At 32.5% G+C, this 13,803-nt stretch overlaps 1 long non-coding RNA gene across 1 annotated transcript; it reads left to right on the forward strand.

The window, feature by feature from the left end:
- Positions 1 to 4,766: 4,766 nt before the first annotated feature.
- LOC131611296 (uncharacterized) lies at positions 4,767 to 7,627 on the forward strand. The gene is made up of 6 exons (XR_009286835.1): positions 4,767 to 4,936; positions 5,200 to 5,265; positions 5,363 to 5,458; positions 6,304 to 6,347; positions 6,581 to 6,627; positions 7,292 to 7,627. It is a non-coding gene; the product is annotated as an uncharacterized LOC131611296 (long non-coding RNA).
- The last annotated feature ends 6,176 nt before the right edge of the window (positions 7,628 to 13,803 follow it).

The raw sequence follows: 13,803 nt of genomic DNA on the forward strand, positions 1-13,803 counted from the left end.
AACCCTGGGTCCATGTTATATTTTGGTTACTATTTTCGTTGTTTTCCATCATGCACAACACACACTAGGATTACCACGCACCCTCATATCATGGCCATTAGATCTCACGAAGATTAAATCCGACGCCCCAGATGCGCCAGTCTATCGTGAGCACTCAGAAAGCTGCCACATAGGATCAATACCCAGGTTCTTTTATTTAATTATTTAGATTAATTAATAGTTAATTATATTTGATTTAATTAATTATTTAAAATTAGGATTAGAATATCACACTAGGATTAGGATTAGGAGTATAACATTTTTTCCCGATTATTCGATTCTGTCGATTATTCGACTTAATTGATTTTAATCAATTTTAATTAATATTAATCACAAAAACCCTATAAAGGTGTAAAGATTAGGGTTCGCCCAATCCCATCGCCATTCGGGCAAAACATTAACCCTTAGTTAATTCTCTTCTCGACCCGACTAAATCTATTAGTCGCATTATGCAAGAGATAAAAAATTTAAATAAATTAAAATACACTTCAATTTGCTGCCCGCGACGATCGAATCTATCGATCAGAGTAACCAGCAATGCCCCATTAATCCGTTAACTATAATGATCAAATCTATTGATCATCGCAACTAACGGTGACATATTAAATTAGGGTTGTACGCCCCAACATTCAAAACACACTAAACCACGACACTACGGATTTTCATCCTTTTCAATTAGGCAATTCAAAATGTCTTTCAAATCAACTTCTAAAACTACGATAGGTTATTCAAAAAGCCTTCAAACCATCCAAATCAAATTCAAAGGCGTACAACCCTGTGCCCGAACTACGTTGACTCTGATTCTCCCTAAGGAGATACGTAGGCACTTGGATAACCAAGGCGAGTCCCCTTCCCTAAAATCTCTATTTTCCCCTATTCAATTCCTTAGCTATTAACCTTAACTTTTAGCCATAAAACTTGACCCTTAGATTCAAAGCCAATAGGAAAGGGTGGAAGGTGCCTAACACCTTCCCTCGACCTGATTATAATAACTTACCCCGATCTCTAAACTGCGTAGGGTTTCCTATTTGCCCTTCAGAATAGGTGGCGACTCTAAAATATTAATTTTTAGGGCAGGTTGCTACACTGGGTAACACTCGTGATATTTTTTGGATCTTTGTCTTTCAAAGCAGCAACTATGTACCTTGGAGACATATTGTATTTCGCCATGTCATTTATAAACTACCTTTCATGATCCTTTCGACAGCCTAGTATGTCATGTTCATCTATATCCTTAGATAGTTTATGATTGGGCAACCTGCACCTAACCATCACCTTCCAACCGCTACCACTTGCCACGGATCTCATCCTAAAAGGACATTTAACTTTCATACTATAAATGCCTTTTGAGAAATTATTGCTTTCAACTACATTTTTTCTTTTGTAGTTTCCACTTCTCTCACAACCCATAATCAATTTATCTTTCCTCCCTCGCATCCCATTTGCACTATTAGAACGGACAATGACAACAATAATACCATGATATTTACCAATAGACCGTGCCAATGCTAATACTCTAGACCGAGACTGAAATATATGTCATTTACAACATATGAAGAGTAAACTATCAATATCATAGAGACAGAAAAATCTTTAAATTTTGAAATTGTTACAAAAAAAAAAACATACAACATCAATGGTGAAAAACTACATAAAATCTTTACAGGAATTTGTAATGGGCCTGCTGGTTCTGGAACACACAAGTAAAGCATTATTCTGCACGATCAAAATTTTTTAATGTAGACGGAATTTTCGATATACCAGAAAATTGAATATTTCAGATAAGTTTTTGGTTTTTTTTTCCAGATAAATACCAGAATTTTCAAAATCTTTGATATTTCTTCATTGGTAATTTCTAAAAAACCTCATAAAAATGTATTTTTTTTTCCAGAATATATCAGACTTTCCTACATTGGCGGGATAAATGTAAAGTTTCCACAAAAATGTGAAAAAATAGTACCGGAAATTTCGTTTTAACTACCGAAAATTTTGAAATTTACACCTTAGTAAAAGTGAATTTTTTTGAACAAATATAAACTTTTTGTTGGTAAATATTAGCATGGACATTTTTGCCATCAAAAAATATATAAGAGTACCAGATATAGAAAAAAGGATGACTAGTTAAATTCTGGTATTTTCCATACATCTTTTTCTCTTTAAAATCTTTCGAACAAGTGTAATAGTGAAAATATAGCGTGTGAGTAGTCTTGCTAACTAAGAAAATAAAAAAGAAATTAGACCCAAAAAGACCCATAAGAAATATTAAGGGCCAGAAGGCCTTCTGGAGAAGAATTAACTTCATACTTCCACATCTACCACTGCCACCCCTTCAAAATTGCATTAATTTTATGTCTCATAATTTATCTCATTTCAAATTTAATTGTTTGAATATAAAGTATAATTTTTTTAATTATATTTTGAGTGGATGATAAAATGCGGAATGAACATCATAACTCGAATTGTACATGAAATATGACAAAAATTAGGAAAAGAAGCTATTCATGAAATATGACAAAAAAACAGAAAAAGAAACTGGAAAAATTGAAATTTTGATTATCCATTTTTGGTTTGAAAATTTTATCATTTAATCTCATCATGTACCAAAAATCTTCTATTTCATGAAAGAAACAAATTAAAATTAATGAGAATAGAAAAATATTTCTTTGTTAGTCTTGATAAAATTGCATATAAATTATCAACCAATAAAAGTTTGAAAATAGAGTGAGATGTGATATGAAAATAATCTTTTATTGAATGATGTAACTTAAAGTGGAAAAGGGATGAGAGTGAATGATGTAAGACAATTTCTTTTGTGTGAAACTAATGAAGATATTGAGTTAAAAATATACCAAACCTCTTAAATACTAATATTTTAGGGATGCATAATGTGACTAATTAATGAATTTAAGGAGGGGCCAAAACATGTACAAACAGCTAAATATCGAATCCTGATGTATTTTAATTGACAAAAGATGTATGATGACTCAATTTGAACATATCTTTTAGATTATGAAAACTCTATTGATAAGATTATGGTTTATTGATACAAAGACCACTGTTTAATTAAGATGCTTTATTTTTATTTTTATGCATAACTCACAAATAAAATGACTTTCAATTTTTTTTATTGAGATTCTTGTGAAAACTCTATAGATACGATTGTCGTTTATTGATAGAGTCCACAATTTAATTGACAAGTATTTATTTTTTATACATAAGCCAAAAATAAATTGACTTTTAATTTGTTTGATTGAAATTTTTGTGAACTCAATTGACGATTACAAAGAAGAATGGGGAAGGCATTTTTTCTGTTCGTTCTTGCTATGACTCGATGGCAACGCCGAATGTGACAACAGTTATTCCGGAAGACGATTTAGAGGCTCTAAGTCATTTGTGGAAATCTGAAACTCCAACCAAAATTCAACATTTCGGATGGAGGCTCATTCACGATCGGCTACCTACAAAAGATAATCTTTTTAAAAGGGGAATTCTTTTGGATGTGGAGCAAAACAGGTGCATATTTTGTTCGGAGGACGAAACAGCGGCACATCTATTTATTTCTTGCTCCTTTGCTGACAACATTTGGAGGAAAATTTATAGTTGGATTGGTGGCCTTGGGGAGATGAATGTAGAGGAGTTTAAAGCATTCTTCTTCTTCTGCAAGAGAGTGTTGAACAAGGTGAAGAGAAGAGTTTTGTCTACTATATGGTTGGTGGCGGCTTGGAATATATGGCTAATGAGAAACAATGTTATTTTCAACGAAATAGCACCGAGTTTTGACGAATGTATGACATCCATTGTTTATAGTTCTTGGACATGGCTTTCTTCCTGTTGCAAAATAGCTGACTGTTGTAATTTTTTTATTTGGAGTACCCACCCTCTTTGTTGTTTTGAGAGTTAAGGTTGTTCCCGAGTTTGTTTTGTGGGACGGAGCTCCCTTTTAGCTCCCTTTAATAGATCTCTTGCCTATTAAAAAAAAACTTCTGAAATAAAATTTATCATGCCTACTAAAAACTCTTATTTTCTATCGTTGAAACTCTAAACTGAGCATATTATATGTTGTGTAAAGAGAAACTTATTGGTATAAAAATTACTTTCTCAATCAATCATAATTGTCTGATTGTAAAAATAATTTGAATTTTAATCTAATTTGTTCTAAAGCACATATATGAATGAATGACATGGCAGTTTTTACACTTATAGCAATGGCCTAAATGGACCCTCTTACAATTTAATCATTAACACACTTTTAATGAAGAGAAGAAAGCTCAGAGCACCCTTAATCAGACACTTCATTTACATGATCAATTTTGGAGAGACAAAGCTAATAACAAATGGTTTAAAGAATGTGAATTTTTTCATAGCATGACCAAGATGAGATATACTACCGAAATAATCACTATATTGAAGAATGGTATCTATTACATATCATTAGAGATGATATTGTGCAAAATTATCTAGACTTCTACAAAGTTGTTTTCACTGTTAGCAATAGGGGTGGCAATTGGATCCACTAAACAAAAATCCATCCAATCCATCCACTAAAATATCCATCCAATCCATCCATTAAACTAAAAATAATTTAATGGATTTGATCCAATCCATCCACCAAATCAAATGGATTGATCCAATCCATCCATCTCATCATGTAAATCCATTGGATTATATTTTATTATAAGTATTTTTATTAAAAATGTATTAAAAAACAAAACAAACAAAAAGAAAACAACTTTTCACTTTTCATATTCTCTCTCTTTGTTGTATCGTTCTCTCTCTTAATCTATCGTTACCTCCTTCTCCAAACTAACCCTAATTTCAATATTTTTCCCCAATTTCATCTCAAAGCTGCAAATTCGACATAGTTGATTTGTCACTTTTTCCCTACTTTCGCGCAAAGGTAACAAACGTTTCACAATTTTTTCTTCCATTTCGCTTAGATCTCACCGATTTTTTCTTCGATCCGTATGCATTGTTTGATTTTTCGTTTCGAAATTCATATGTTTGATTTTCGTTTCGAACGTAAAAACGATGTATTTAAGATAATTTATATGCTGAAACCCATTATTATTTTTCATGTTAAAGGATTTGTGGTTATGGTTATGCTTATGTTATAAGTTTCAGGGTTGCTTCAATCAAAGGTTTGTGTTTCTGTGTTTTCAGGGTTGGTTATGCTTATAGCTATCGCTTGACATTGCTTTGATTTCCAAGTTCTACAAAGCTAAAAAGGTAAATGTTTGTTTAGTTTCCTCATATTGTTTTGAGAGTTTTGAGATTGCTGTTTTGTTTTTAAACTTTGTTGATTCACTTGCTCTGTTTCTTGCAGGAAAAGAAGATTTCAAGACATGAATTGATACAAAAAGTGAGACAAATTGCTAGAGACAAGTTGCTGATTTCGGCCATCAAGTCTTACAAAACAAAGGTGCAAATAATTTATTTTCTGGTTATTCTGATCTCTGCTGATTTTAAGGTTGTATTGTATTTGAACAAATGTGTTTCACTTATGAAAATATAAGGTTGTATTGTGATTTGTTATGTTCTGTCTTATTAAGGATTAAGGAAAATGAAGTTTATATAATACCATAATGAGAGTCTGACATCTAGGTACCACTCATTCACACTTTGTAAACTTGGTTTGTGAAAAATCAATAGTAACTGTAGTACGAAAGCCTAAGTATAATAAGCAAGTTCCTACCATGTTCCCGATTAAATACTCCACAAACATCTCATACTATCTAATCCCAGACTTAATAAGCAAGTTCCTACCATGTTCCCGATTGCTAATGTCTCGATGTCTCGCCGACTGCGCTTTACAATGCTTTACTCAGACCCTCCCTGTAGGTAGTCCTTTTAGAGCCATCAAAAAACAGTTAGTTCTGGCCAGTTATAATTACACATTCTCTCGCACGCCTACTAGTATTAAGGGCTTTCTTCAAACAATAGGAGGCCTATTGCTAATCCTAACAATTTACTTGATCGAGTATCTATCAGTAACTAAATGTTTGAATTGTAATTCTTGCAATGGTTTGATGATATAGTAAGAAATACTAATATAACTAAATAGAAGCACTATGAGTGTGTCCGAAGAGCATGCCTGTGTTATTTTTTTTCCTTCTAGAATCCTTATCAGAATTCTCAATTTCTGATTTTGTTACAGACTTTTGCCACTACTTCACGCTGGAAAACTTGCACAATGATCTTCCTTTAGTTCTTTGAACAATATAGTATTGTTTTAATTCTTAATATACTTTCTTACTGATCATGTAGGAGACGGCCTCACAGACTCATTGCGCAATCTATCTAGCACTGAGGTTGTAATTCTTGTTTGCTCATTTTTCGAACATTGACTTACTCACATGGTGCTTCACATGTGTAACCATGCTCTCTTGGCTTCATCACCTTAGAGTATCTGTGTAGAAGTGTCGGTTTCTTGTTATCATGTTCTTTCTTTGAATTTTTAACTTTTACTTTTTTTTGAACTAGTCTTACCTGAATTAATTTGAAATATAGATGTAAACCTTACCCCAAATTAAACCGCATGCAGGTCAAGAGTGTTGTTGACTGGAGGGATTTCTACCACAAATCTTACAAGTGGGTCATATTTCCTTCAATTTGTTACTTCCTTTTAACTATTAACTATCTGAGTAAGCCATGTTTGCTTTGCAAGAATAGAATAATACCGTACCTTCTTATGTCACATTAATCATGATGGTTTTCTCAAGGTTATAGCCATTATGTAACAAGTGAATGAGTGGTTCCTATAATGAATGAAATATGCATCTAGGTTGTTGGTAAAGTCATGTGGTAGATTCTAGATATACTAGTGGTAGTAGATAGTTGGAACCTTCACAGGTGTTAGCAAAAAAGTTGAATTAATCTTTATCTAGAGATGAAATTAATGATCCACAATTTGGTTTTATCTGCATGCAGTAAGCTCAAATAGTTAAGAATTGTAAACTAAGGATTTTTGTTACAAAGTTTGTGTACCAGTGGTTTCTAAGGATTTTTGTTACAAAGTTTGTGTACTAGTGGTTTCAGTTTTACAATTGGAAATTTATGTTTGATTTATGTATGATTGAATAATTAGTGTAGAATAAGATAGAGAACTATATTTATGTGAGTGTGAGCCAATGATTTCATAATTATAACTATCATTTCTTATTTAGAAGTCACCATCTTTTCCAATCATAAATTTCATCATTACTCTCTTCATTTCAATTTAATGGATTATTTTTATCATTTTACTTTATGGCAGGTTCTTTAACTTGAAGATGAGCAATGATGAGAAAAGTTTTGGCATGCAAAGAAGAGGTGGAAAGGTGAAGAAATTGAGTGGCTCCAATCAGTTGGAATTCTCTTGTAGCTTAAGGACTTTGATTTTATGCAACTTGAATTCAACTTGTTTCAACTTAGGATATGTAGCTAGTAGTCTAGTACTGTATGTAATCTTGAATTTGAATCTTGTTTCACTTAGAAATTCTCTTTTGTAATTCAAGAACTTGATGTAATTGAAATCGATAGGTTTGTACTAATTTTGTATCACTTTTTCTAAACTTATTAACATTAATTATGTCATTTCATACTAGTGTATGTCTAGTTTACTTCTTAAAACAATGGATTTTTTCATTTACTTAAAAGATTTGTTTATATATATATATATATATATATATATATATATATATATATATATATATATATATATATATATAGTGTTTTTTTTACAATTAAGAATATTTAAATTATTTTTTGTGAAATTTAAATTTTTGAAAGAAATTTAAAAATAATGGGTATATTAATTTCTATTTGTGAAATTTAATTTTTTTATGAAATTAAAAAAATAATTAACAATATTTTTTTTTGTGAAATTTAATTTTTTTATGAAATTAAAAAAATAATTAACAATATTTTTTTTTGTGAAATTTAGTTTTTTAATGAAATTTAAAAAATAATTAAAAATATTTTTTTTTTGTGAAATTTAATTTTTTTATGAAATTTAAAAAATAATTAACAATATTTTTTTTGTGAAATTTAATTTTTTTATGAAATTTAAAAAATAATTAAGAATTTTTTTAATTATTTGTTTGGATGGATGGATATCCATCCATTTGAAATATGTTAATGGATGGATTGGATTGAATTTTTATTAAGAGATTTTAGTGGATTGTAATGGATTAATGGATTGGTTTGATCCATCCATTAAGGATCCAATCCATATCCATCCAATCCATCCATTTTGCCACCCCTAGTTAGCAATCATAGTTCCTCTATTGACTTGGTTGATAAATCAATCCCATAACAGATCATTGAAGCATACAATATTTCAAAATTAAGAACCTTACATTATGAAATTAAGGATACTTTATTTAGCATGGATGGCTCATCATCAATAGGCCCGGATGATTAAGCCTTTTGGGAAATATTAGAAGAAAGTTTTTATCAATTTTGTAACTCATATCTTCATTCAAGGTTTGATTCAACAACAAATTTTTAAATGGGATCAATGCCATTGTAGAATATGCTCGAATCTAGCTATCATCATCAATGGCAGGGATGTGGGATTCTTCCCTTGTTAAATAGGAGTGAGGAAGCTAGACTCTCTATCACCTCTACTCATATGCATATTTGAGGAAGCCCTTAGCAAGAAAATTTCTATCATTGTAGCCCAAGAAATCTTAACCTACATATCCTCAAATAGTACCTCAATTCAAATTATTATTTTTAAGTAAACTAGGAGAAATGCAATCAGCGTTCGTTCCTTCTTACAGTAATAATTATGGACAACACACGAGGCATCTCAAGTGAAAAGTCATTGTAGACGCACTTAACCATTCTAGACTCAATGTTATAACCACTTTTAGAACATTCACATCCATCGTATCCATTTGAACTCTTTAAATGAAATCTATTTAATTTTTTTATTTTATTTTACACTTTTTAATTATTTAAACAACTCTTCTACATTTTGTAAATATTCATACACCGTATTATACTCCCTCTGTTCATTTTTAATTGTTATTTTTAAACTTTTTATATATATCAAAAAAAAAACTAATGATTATTGTTACTTTTTATACAATAATTATTTTTTATCTATAATACCCTCAATTATTTGTCACATGCATTTGACTTTTTATCTCTCTATAGTAAATGACTAGGGGTATTGACAAAAGTGCAATTAATGTTACCATGAATTTTACAAATGACAATTAAAAAGAACAAAAAAGTATTCTAAAAATGACACTTAAAAATGAACAGAGAAAATACCTTATAATCTCTTTAGAGCTGGCAATTTTTGAAAAATAAAAATATATTGAAAACACTAAATAAAAGAGAAGGAACGTGCTTTAGTTTGAGCACATTATCAAATTGAGGAACAATAATACAAGTCTGACACAGGTTCTTTGAAAACTGTGTAGCAACTCCCATTTTACAGCGATAATCATGCTCTTACTACTGGCTACATACCTTTTGTTTATGCTCTTACTACAGGCTACATACCTTTTGTTTACCTACAAATCCTTATCTCCAAATGAAAACCTAGAGTTTCTCACCTCTAAGCTAATATTTATTTTGTGAATCATAAGGCATACAAGGAACCAAATACAATTAAATAATGATAAAGCAAACTTTGCAAGGGACCTTACTACTATCAAGAACTTGATTCATCAAGTAGCTACTACATTCTCCAAGGCCACATGCACTCCTACATACTAGTACACGAATTCATGATCCTTAAATAATTCTACATCAAGTTCCATCCTCCCCTAGCTCCATCCTTAAAAAAATTCAATTAGAAATGTCCTCCATCCTTTTGGATTAAATGGAAAATAGATGGCGCCTCAAGAGATTACATAGGAACAATCTTGGACATTTTTCCCTAACTTAGACGTGCATCCTCGTTACATGTTGAATTGAATGGTATAAGCCTAGAAATAGAGTTTCAACTCACCCACTACTATAAATAATATATTTTATGACAAAACTTTCATCCCAGTCAATTAAAAACCGAGGTTAAATGTCTAAAGAGCGACCTTTTATTTTTTTTTGAATTAATTCTAATTCCTCGATTTTTTGGTTAAGCCGACATTAAATGAAGCACAGGATTTGAGCTTCGATTCTCAGCTCCTTCAATTTCTTGTTTTATTTATAACCAAAATGATGCACTTGTTTTGTTTAATTTTTTAATTACAATATAAATCAGCTATTCTCTCAATTTTTGGTTCAATCGAAAGAAAATGAAGCTCAAGGTGTGAGATTATATTCCCAGCTCCTCCAGTTTCATGTTTTATTTAGAACAAAAATAATACCTTTATTTTATTAAGGTTTTTAATTACAGTATAAATCATCATTTACCTCGTTGTTTGCTGCCAAGCGAAATATAAACTCTAAAGAATATTTTATTCCAACATCAGAATGTTAACTCATTTACTTTTGTATTTCTCATAAATTTTGTGCGCCCTGGAGAACGAACTAAACACCATTCTTCATCTTCTCCAAGTCGAACAAAGTAAACAAAGGAGAAAGGAAGATAAAATAAGGAAACTCGACCCTTTGATCCATTAATATTAGGATAGCGAGGAGAAAATCTTTAGCATGTGCTACTAGCAAATAACTAAAAATTACTTTATGTTATGTGGTCATATCAAACTTTACGTCCATGCCCTGAACATTTTTACTAAAAATGACACTCCCGAAAACATGTTATGCTTTAAGATGGATGATGTCCTTCTTAGTAAAACTACTGAGGTTAAAATCTAGAATCGTTGTACTAAGACTATTTAAAGCTGTGTCGAAATCAGAGTTCATACTATATATCCCACTATCTTTTCCACTATCTTTCAATATATGATTGTGTAACGCCCAAGATTAGGCCCTAGAAGTCACAATAGCATATGAAGCAAGCTCTACAACCGAGTACAAACATAATCTCTTAAATCTAATAGGTAAAGAAGCCATTCTCCATTGACGGTCCCCGAAGAAAATACCTCCACCAAGCATGATGGCTTTAACCACTCTTTGCAACACTTTCAGAAGTTTTCAATTGCAACGTCCATGTAAATAGATACAATTACTAATCTAGGCCTAGTCATTGAAACAATCGCTAAGAAAAGACAATTACCTTAGACGAGGTCCAATTGAGCCAAATGGAGGACAATACATAGTGCCTTCTGATCACTGGTAGATAAAGGTGACATTTCTTTTAGATGAGAGAACTATAAGCAGAAGCAACTGAGTAGACCCCCTATTTGTTAGAACAAAATTTGTTCTGATCAATATTCTTAGTTTTGATGATAACAATGTATATGAATTTTGTATGAGATAATGTGGTACTCTAATACTATGCAATTTCCATTTCAGGAATTATATAAAGAGTATGCACAAAATCAGCGCAAGAAGCACTGACTCAGAAGGTTCAGCATGCAACATCAGAACATGGTCTGGCAAGACATCAGAAGATGGTCAAGCCAAATCAGAACATGGTATATGGAAGCATCAGAAGGACTTGAGATCATAAGCAGAAGCTCTGAAGTTCTCATGGTATCACGCTCAGAAGCACTTCAAGGTCAGAAGACAAGAAGATGCTCTGCACCAAGCTGTTTGACTCTGATGATATTCAAACGTTGTTTACACAAACATCAGATCAGAAGCAAGTACAAGATGGCAGGCTACGCTGACTGACAAAAGGAACGTTAGTAGCTATTAAAGGCAACGTCAGTAGACACAGCGAAAGCAAGGCTCGAGGTAGTTGACAAAAGAGTGAAACATTAAATGCAATATTGTACGGATCACGCAAAGCATTAAATGCTCCCAACGGTCATCTTCTCAAACGCCTATAAATATGAAGTTCTGATGAGAAGCAAAATAACCAACTCTGAGTAATATACAGAAACGCTGTCAAATTCAAAAAGCTCTCAAACTTCATCTTCAACCTCACTACATTACTGTTGTAATATCTTAGTAAGATTAAGCTTAAACTTAAGAGAAAATCACAGTTGTGATAATAGCTTTATAAGAAGCATTGTAACTCTTAGAATTTGTTTTACATTAAGTTGTAAGAACTAGAGTGATCAGGTTGTTGATCAGTATACTCTAGAAAGTCTTAGAGGGTATCTAAGTAGTTTGTTCCTAGAGTGATCAGGTTGTGATCAGTATACTCTAGAAGACTTAGAAGTTGTCTAAGTGGAAAACCATTGTAATCTTGTGTGATTAGTGGATTAAATCCTCAGGTGAGGTAAATCACTCCAAGGGGGTGCACTGGAGTAGTTTAGTTAACAACGAACTAGGATAAAAATCATTGTGCAAATTGTTTTAATCTTACAAGTTTTAAAGCTACACTTATTCAAACCCCCCCCCCCCCTTTCTAAGTGTTTTTCTATCCTTCAATTGGCATCAGAGCGCCGGTTCTAAGGTGCAAGCACTTAACCGTGTTTAGAAAAGATTCAGGAAGAGAAAAACGCTTAAGTCAAGATGTCTGGTGAAAATCCAAGAAATACATCTACATCTGGCTCTGCTGAGCAATACAATGGAAATGGTAATAATGGTTATACTAGACCACCAGTATTTGATGGTGAAAACTTTGAATACTGGAAAGATAAACTTGAAAGTTACTTCCTTGGTCTAGATGGTGACCTATGGGATCTGCTGATGGATGGTTACAAACATCCAGTGAAAGCTACTGGTGTAAAGCTTACAAGACAAGAAATGAATGATGATCAAAAGAAGCAATTCAAAAATCATCATAAGTGTTGGACTGTTTTGCTGAATGTTATCTCTCATGCTGAATATGAGAAGATATCTAACAGGGAAACTGCCTATGACATATATGAGTCATTGAAAATGACCCATGAAGGAAATGCCCAAGTCAAGGAGACTAAAGCTCTTGCCTTGATCCAGAAATATGAAGCCTTCAAGATGGAGGATGATGAGAATATTGAGAAGATGTTCTCAAGATTTCAAACACTAACTGCTGGATTGAGAGTTCTTGACAAGGGATACACAAAGGCTGATCATGTCAAGAAGATCATCAGAAGCTTGCTAAGAAGATGGGGTCCTATGGTGACTGCTTTCAAAATTGCCAAGAATCTGAATGAAGTCTCTCTTGAAGAATTGATCAGTGCTCTGAGGAGTCATGAAATTGAGCTGGATGCTAATGAACCTCAGAAGAAAGGTAAGTCTATTGGGTTAAAATCTAATTATAAAAAATGCACTAACGCTTTTCAGGCTGAAGAAGTAGATTCTGAAGAATCAGAATCAAAAGAAGAAGATGAACTGTCCATGATCTCCAGAAGGGTAAACCATCTCTGGAAGAGCAAGCAAAGGAAGTTCAAGAGCTTCCGAAGTTCAAAGTAGCCTGAAAGAGGAGAATCTTCTGGAGGCAGAAGATCTGACAAGAAGAAGGTCATCTGCTATGAATGCAATGAGCCTGGACACTTCAAGAATGAATGTCCAAAACTTCAGAAGGAGAATCCCAAGAAGAAGTTTCATAAGAAGAAAGGTCTTATGGCAACATGGGATGATTCAGAATCAGAATCAGAATCAGACTCTGAAGGCGAGCAGGCAAACCTTGCACTGATGGCCATAGTGGATGACGGATCAGAATCTACATCAGAATCAGATTCTGAAGAGGTATTTTCTGAACTATCTAGAGAAGAGTTAGTTTCCAGTTTAACTGAACTTTTGGAACTCAAGGCTCATCTTAGTATCAAATACAAAAAGCTGAAAAAGCTATTTGAATTTGAAACTAAGAAGCTGGAAGTAGAAAATTCT

This window comes from Vicia villosa, linkage group LG6 (assembly GCF_029867415.1).
Source record: "Vicia villosa cultivar HV-30 ecotype Madison, WI linkage group LG6, Vvil1.0, whole genome shotgun sequence".
Taxonomy (NCBI): domain Eukaryota; kingdom Viridiplantae; phylum Streptophyta; class Magnoliopsida; order Fabales; family Fabaceae; genus Vicia; species Vicia villosa.